Source organism: Ovis canadensis, chromosome 1, assembly GCF_042477335.2.
Source record: "Ovis canadensis isolate MfBH-ARS-UI-01 breed Bighorn chromosome 1, ARS-UI_OviCan_v2, whole genome shotgun sequence".
In the NCBI taxonomy this organism is placed as follows: domain Eukaryota; kingdom Metazoa; phylum Chordata; class Mammalia; order Artiodactyla; family Bovidae; genus Ovis; species Ovis canadensis.
In genome coordinates this window covers 88,167,200-88,172,719 of record NC_091245.1, presented here as the reverse complement: position 1 = coordinate 88,172,719, position 5,520 = coordinate 88,167,200, and positions in this window count along the sequence as shown.

Genomic DNA, 5,520 nt, shown 5'->3' with positions numbered 1-5,520 from the left:
GCCCCCTTCGGCCCCGCTCCCCGCCTTCCTAGAACCCGCAGCTCCTCCCACTGCAGTCCCGCGGCCACCGGAGCGCTCTCGACCTCTGACCTCTAACCTCCGCCTGTCCCTTCTGGCCGCTCGCGTTTCCTCCTCCCGATCTAGCCGATCGCTTTGTTGCGGTTTAATTGTGGCCGACTGGCGGCTGGGGGGGGGGGGGGGGTGGTGCGGAGGAAAGAGTGGAGAGACAGTGTCGCTAGGAAGAGGCTGCCCCCTCCTGCCCCAGACATTGTTAGGGCCTCCTGACGACTCCGCCCCAAACTGGGTCCAAGATCCCCGTCGTCCTGATGCTGGCCTCTGTCACGGTCACCGAAGCCCCCGCCCGGCGGCCTTGGACAGAAAAGCAGCTCCTGTTCTGGGTGGAAGAAAAGCGTAGTCCTGGCGCTGTTACGGGTGTGGGGCAGATGGCCCTGAAAGATCGTTAGGTTAAAACCGTGGTTCATCGTTGTCCCAGGGGGCGCATAGAAAGCGTCCATGCCACACCTTGTGATTCCCTCCAGGTTCTACTGTTTCACTCATTTGCAAATTGACTTTGCCCTTTTTCTGTCACATCTCTGCTCTCCAACCCTGAGCTCTTACAGGCCACACTGCTTTTTCATCTTGATAGCTCCCACAGTGCCTGCCTCTGAGAACCTGTTTGCTAAGTGATTGAGAAGCTGCCATATCCAAAATATTAGGCACTAGCCTGACTGCATTGGCTTCAATCCAAAAGCAATGTCCAGATTCATTTGTTTTTATTTGTTAAGTCTAGAACTCTTCCACATCTTTAGTCCTCTTTTTTAATGATTTTTTTTTTTTTTTTAGTTTTAGCCAAGCCTTCTCCATATCTGTCCAGATCACTGTAAGAAGGATTTTAAAGCAGAAATACAAGGTGATTGACACACCTCCCGGGACACCTGGGCACCATCTGGCTATAGCTCTGAGGAAAGGTTAGAAGCCCAGTACAAATATGGGGAATCCTTATACGCAGAAGTCTCATCCTTAATGAGGTCAGAAAAAAACAAAATAATGCGATGATGAACAGTAATCTCTACTAACACACAGACAAGTTAAACAACATTCTGGACTGTAATCAGAAACACAAATTTGATGGCACTCATTTTGTGTCTAGTCTCTCTACCCCTTGGATCTGATGTCTGCATTTCAGAGTTTAGCTGGCTTTGAGTTTGCTTCAGTGAAAAAGAAATCTCCCAAATGTGACTGAGAAGAAGACCCAGGACAAGCCAAAAGCTAGAATGAGGAAGTAAGAATCACAACAAGGGTATTAAAGAATTGACTGTAATGAATAGCTTTAAAGCCCTAGCTGACTGTGTCCTGGCAAACTCCGTTGGGGTCTCTCCTCTACTTTCCATTCTTCAGGGTGGTTGAACTCAGTCATTCCAAGAATAGAGAGAGAATGCTGAAGGTGGATGGGAGAGGTGAAAAAAGCCTTGCCAGCATCCCACTCCTAAGTCACTTGTTCATTCAATAAATATTTCTTGAATATCTACTATGTCCCAGAAGCTATTCCAGGCACTGGAAATCAATGAACAAAACATAGACCCTCCAGCCTTGCCCTGGTAAATCTCTGCTCTCTTGGTGTTTCCACACTGCAGAGTGTGTAGATTGTGAGAAGCCTGTGGGGAGATGGGTGGAGGGAGAAGGCTACCAGGGAAAAAGGAGGCCTGAAGATCAGAAAATGGGATGGGGGTAGAGGAACCCAGAAGGAGTAACTGAAAACAGAGGGCCTAGCCTAGGAGAGGCAGTGGGGAGAAAGAGAACTGGGTAGGAGGGCCTCTGACTCAGCACACCCAGCTTCTGGAGTAGGGGGCTCTGCCTCAGACCAGAGGCCTCCAGAGAAGACCTCACCACTTGCTGAAGGTTTTATCCTAGAGCTCTGGGCTACTTTGTTACCTGAGCGTCTCTGAAATTTTCCGGAGAATTCAGGATGTGGCAGTTGGCCTCGTAGGGCTTGTCTCCCTCTATTCTGTGTGTATGAGGACCTCCTGTTTCCTCAGAGCTCAGAACCCAGGAAGGAGAGAGCCCCCTGCTCAGCCAACCATGTGACAGCCTACTGTGGATGGGTAGGTGCTGCCCCCTGGTGGTGCTAGGACACCATGCTCCAGACCTCACTTGGCTGTGGTCCTGGGAGAAAAAGGGTCCGTCAATTCCAGGACCTCAGGTTATCTCTCCCATCTGGGTCTCAGCTTGCTCTCTCCCTTTTCCATTGTTCCAAGACCTTGATATCTGACAGTTTTAAGCAAGACCACAAAGCAGTCACAGTTGGAAATTCTGAATTCCACAAACTTCTTTCCCTTCATTATCACCTTTTCTCCACTTTCCTTCCCTGACTGCCCAGGTTTCTTCTGGCTGTCTGGAAATGACATCCATCTGGGAGCCAGTTCATGCTTAAGTGTCAGCCACAGTGTGCTTTCCTCAGCAGGGATAAAGGTATGGCAAATGAAGAGAAAAGAGAGTAGTGTTTGATCCCAGAGTGGGCTGGATGAGGGGTGTCGGCTCTGGAATGGCCCCTATAAGGCCCTTTCTCTCGTAGGGCTGAGGCTGATCTGGAAGGCTTGAAAGCCTGACATCAAAGCTATTTACATTTCCTACTTGGTGCAAGGCTCAACCACTTTGGGATAACATGAGCCACCCAGTCTCCTCTCCATTTTTTTCTTTGGACTCTGCTTGTTTTGAGGGGCTCCAGGCCTAGCAACAGGCCTGTAGGTTCCAAGCCAAGAGCCTAACCATTGCTATTCACATATCCCTGTTTTGGTATTCCAGCTCCAGCCAAGGACCGATCTCTCTTCCCTCAGATACAGGTCAAGGAGCCAGCATCCTCTCCCAGCCTTCCCTGCTTCCCAGACTGGTTAATTGAATTGCTTTATCAGCCATCATCACAGAGGCAGAAGGTGATAGAGCTTTTCCCCTTGTGGAGGGAGAGTTGGGAGGATGAGTGGAGGCTGAAACCTCCTTTGTGCTTATCACTTCACTTTATCCTGCCTCCCACCCCCACCCCCAAGCAGCCTGCAGAGACTTGCAGGCTCCAAATCAAATGCTGATAGCCTTCCTAGGAGGGATCTGGGAAGAACCCAGACATTAGGACAGCCCGCTGGGCCTTGCAGAGGTCAGCTGGAAGGGCTCTGCACAAGGGCTGAAGACGGGGCTGGGTTGCAGTGAAAATCCTAGTGCAGGTGTATTTGGGGCCCCAGGGGAATTCCAAAGATGGCCTTTCGGTGGCCCAGCTCTTAAAGGGAAAGGATCAGAAGGGTGTAGACTACAAGCTCAGGCCTAGCCAGGACTAAGAGTATCATAAACCATGAATTTGGAGTCAAAAGGCTGGAAGGCACCTGGGTGTCAACTCACAGGCACATTCTCCTTGAGAGATTCCAAGCCTGAGGAGCAGCAGCGATTGCTGGGAGACTGAGCTGGGCCTGGGGTTGCACCAAGGGTCAAGAAGGACCCGGGGTCCATGTGGCTTCTGCAGGTAGAACAGTGTTCATGGGAATCATGGGAATAGTGTTCAGGATTGGGGCAGCTAAGTGGACCCCCAGAGCCCTCCTGGCTCAAGGCTGCTGAGGTAGAGACCTAGCCTGGGGGTAGAGAGTAAGAGTGCCCATGGACACACAGTAGGTCAGGGCCCAGCTGGTAAGACTCCTTGGCACTCCATGCTTCTCCATCTAGAAGAGTACAGATTATTCCCACTTGGGCCAAATTCCAGCAAAACTGGTTTATTCCATTAGTGTGTTCACTAGTCCCGATGGGCCCGGTTCCCTCTAGCAAGGTCTCGGAGAAAGGAAAGTGGTGTCTGGAGAGGCAGAAAAAACTTTGGCTCCTCTTGGATGCTCATGAAGCCTAGGGGTCCTTCCCTGCTTGGGTCAGCTCTGGGAAGAGCAGATAGACCTAGAAGGCAGCCAGCTCTGACCCAGGGAGCCAAGGGCAGAGCTATTCTCTGCAGCTGGCACCAGGGCTCACATGGAGTAATCCTAATAATGGCTGGGTGGTTGTTGAGTGACAGACATTGTCTTCTCCCCATTTCCCAGGGTTTCTTCCCGCTATGTAAGTAAATGCAGGAGAGTCCCTAGCACTGGTGAATATAACAGGGAAAGGTGAATAATCGTGCCAAGTCAGATTATTATTGCTTCTACAAAGCAGGGACCCCTGCCTGATATTATATATTCTCAGTGCTTAGCACAGTCCCAGGTGCTCAGAACATTTGGTTTATGTTTGATGGATGGAATTAATGAGGCAGTGGGATGAGGGTAGGAGAGGGCCAGAGCCCTCCCTGTGAGCATCTTGCTATACTGGAGGGTGCACTGGATTGGGAGAAACCCAGTCTTTGGCCTCAGTTTTGCCCCCACCTGGTTGACACTCGGGTCCCTTTCAGCCCTTTGACTCTAACTCCATGGTTTATGAGGCTCTGATTTCCCCTTGCTGGGCTCAGTTTCCCTGACTGTTCTATGAGAAAGTTGGGCCAGATCAGCACTAAGGTTCATACACTGTGAAACAAATTACCCAGATTTCATGGTGTAAATCCAACAAGCTTTGTATTTTGCTCATGATTTTGTGGGTCAGGAGTTGGGAAAGACTGTTGGCCCTTGCTTAGAGTCCCTCCTACAGCTGCAAGCAGATGTGTCTGTCGGGGCTGCAGACATCTGAAGCTCAGCTGGGCTGAGTGTTCACCGTGGTGCATCCATGTGGCTGGCAGTTGATGCTGGCTGTTGGCTGGGAGCTTGGCTGAAGCTGTCAACAGAACACCTGCAAACACATGTCCTCTCTGGCACAGGCTGGTCTCAGGATAGTTGCACTTCTTAGAGGGTGGCTGGGTTTCCCCAGAACTCCCAGTGGGAGTGGCATAACCTAGTCTAATCTAGACCAGAAGTCATATAGCATCACTTCCACCATATTCTATTGGTCAAAGGGAGACTTTGTCCACCAGATTCCAGGAGTGGAGCATGGATTCAGCTCCCTTGAAGTGTTAAAGAATTTGAGGCCTTAAAAAAAAAAAACCCACCACACGCCTATGGTCTGTAGAAGCCTTCTCCTTCTGTCCCAGGCCCTGGGGGTGGGGCTGGGTGAGGCTGTTTGGCTGGTTATGGTTGTTAGGGGAGCAGGAAGTTGTGTGAGATTGGTGAGACCTCCCCACTTTGATACTCCCTTTCCTTCAAATGATGCCTTCTCTTCTTTCCTTCCTTGATTTCATTGAGTTTTAGGCTGAGACTGACCTTTCTGAATAGCTCTTGGAGAATGACTCACTGCAAGGGTAACAGGGGCCCTGGAATGAAGCAGGTGCATGAATGTACTCTAGTTGTAAGAAGAAAGGAAGCTAATATTTAATGAACTCCTATTCTATTCGTTTAGAAAGAATTCTATACTGGATTCCAGCAGGTTTACTACAAGGAGTTCATTTTTCCTTCCCAATGTCTCTGTGAGGAAGGGATTTTATTATCTTCATTTTAGAAAGTGGGGTTTAGAGGGTTCAGGGACTTGCCTCACATGGCA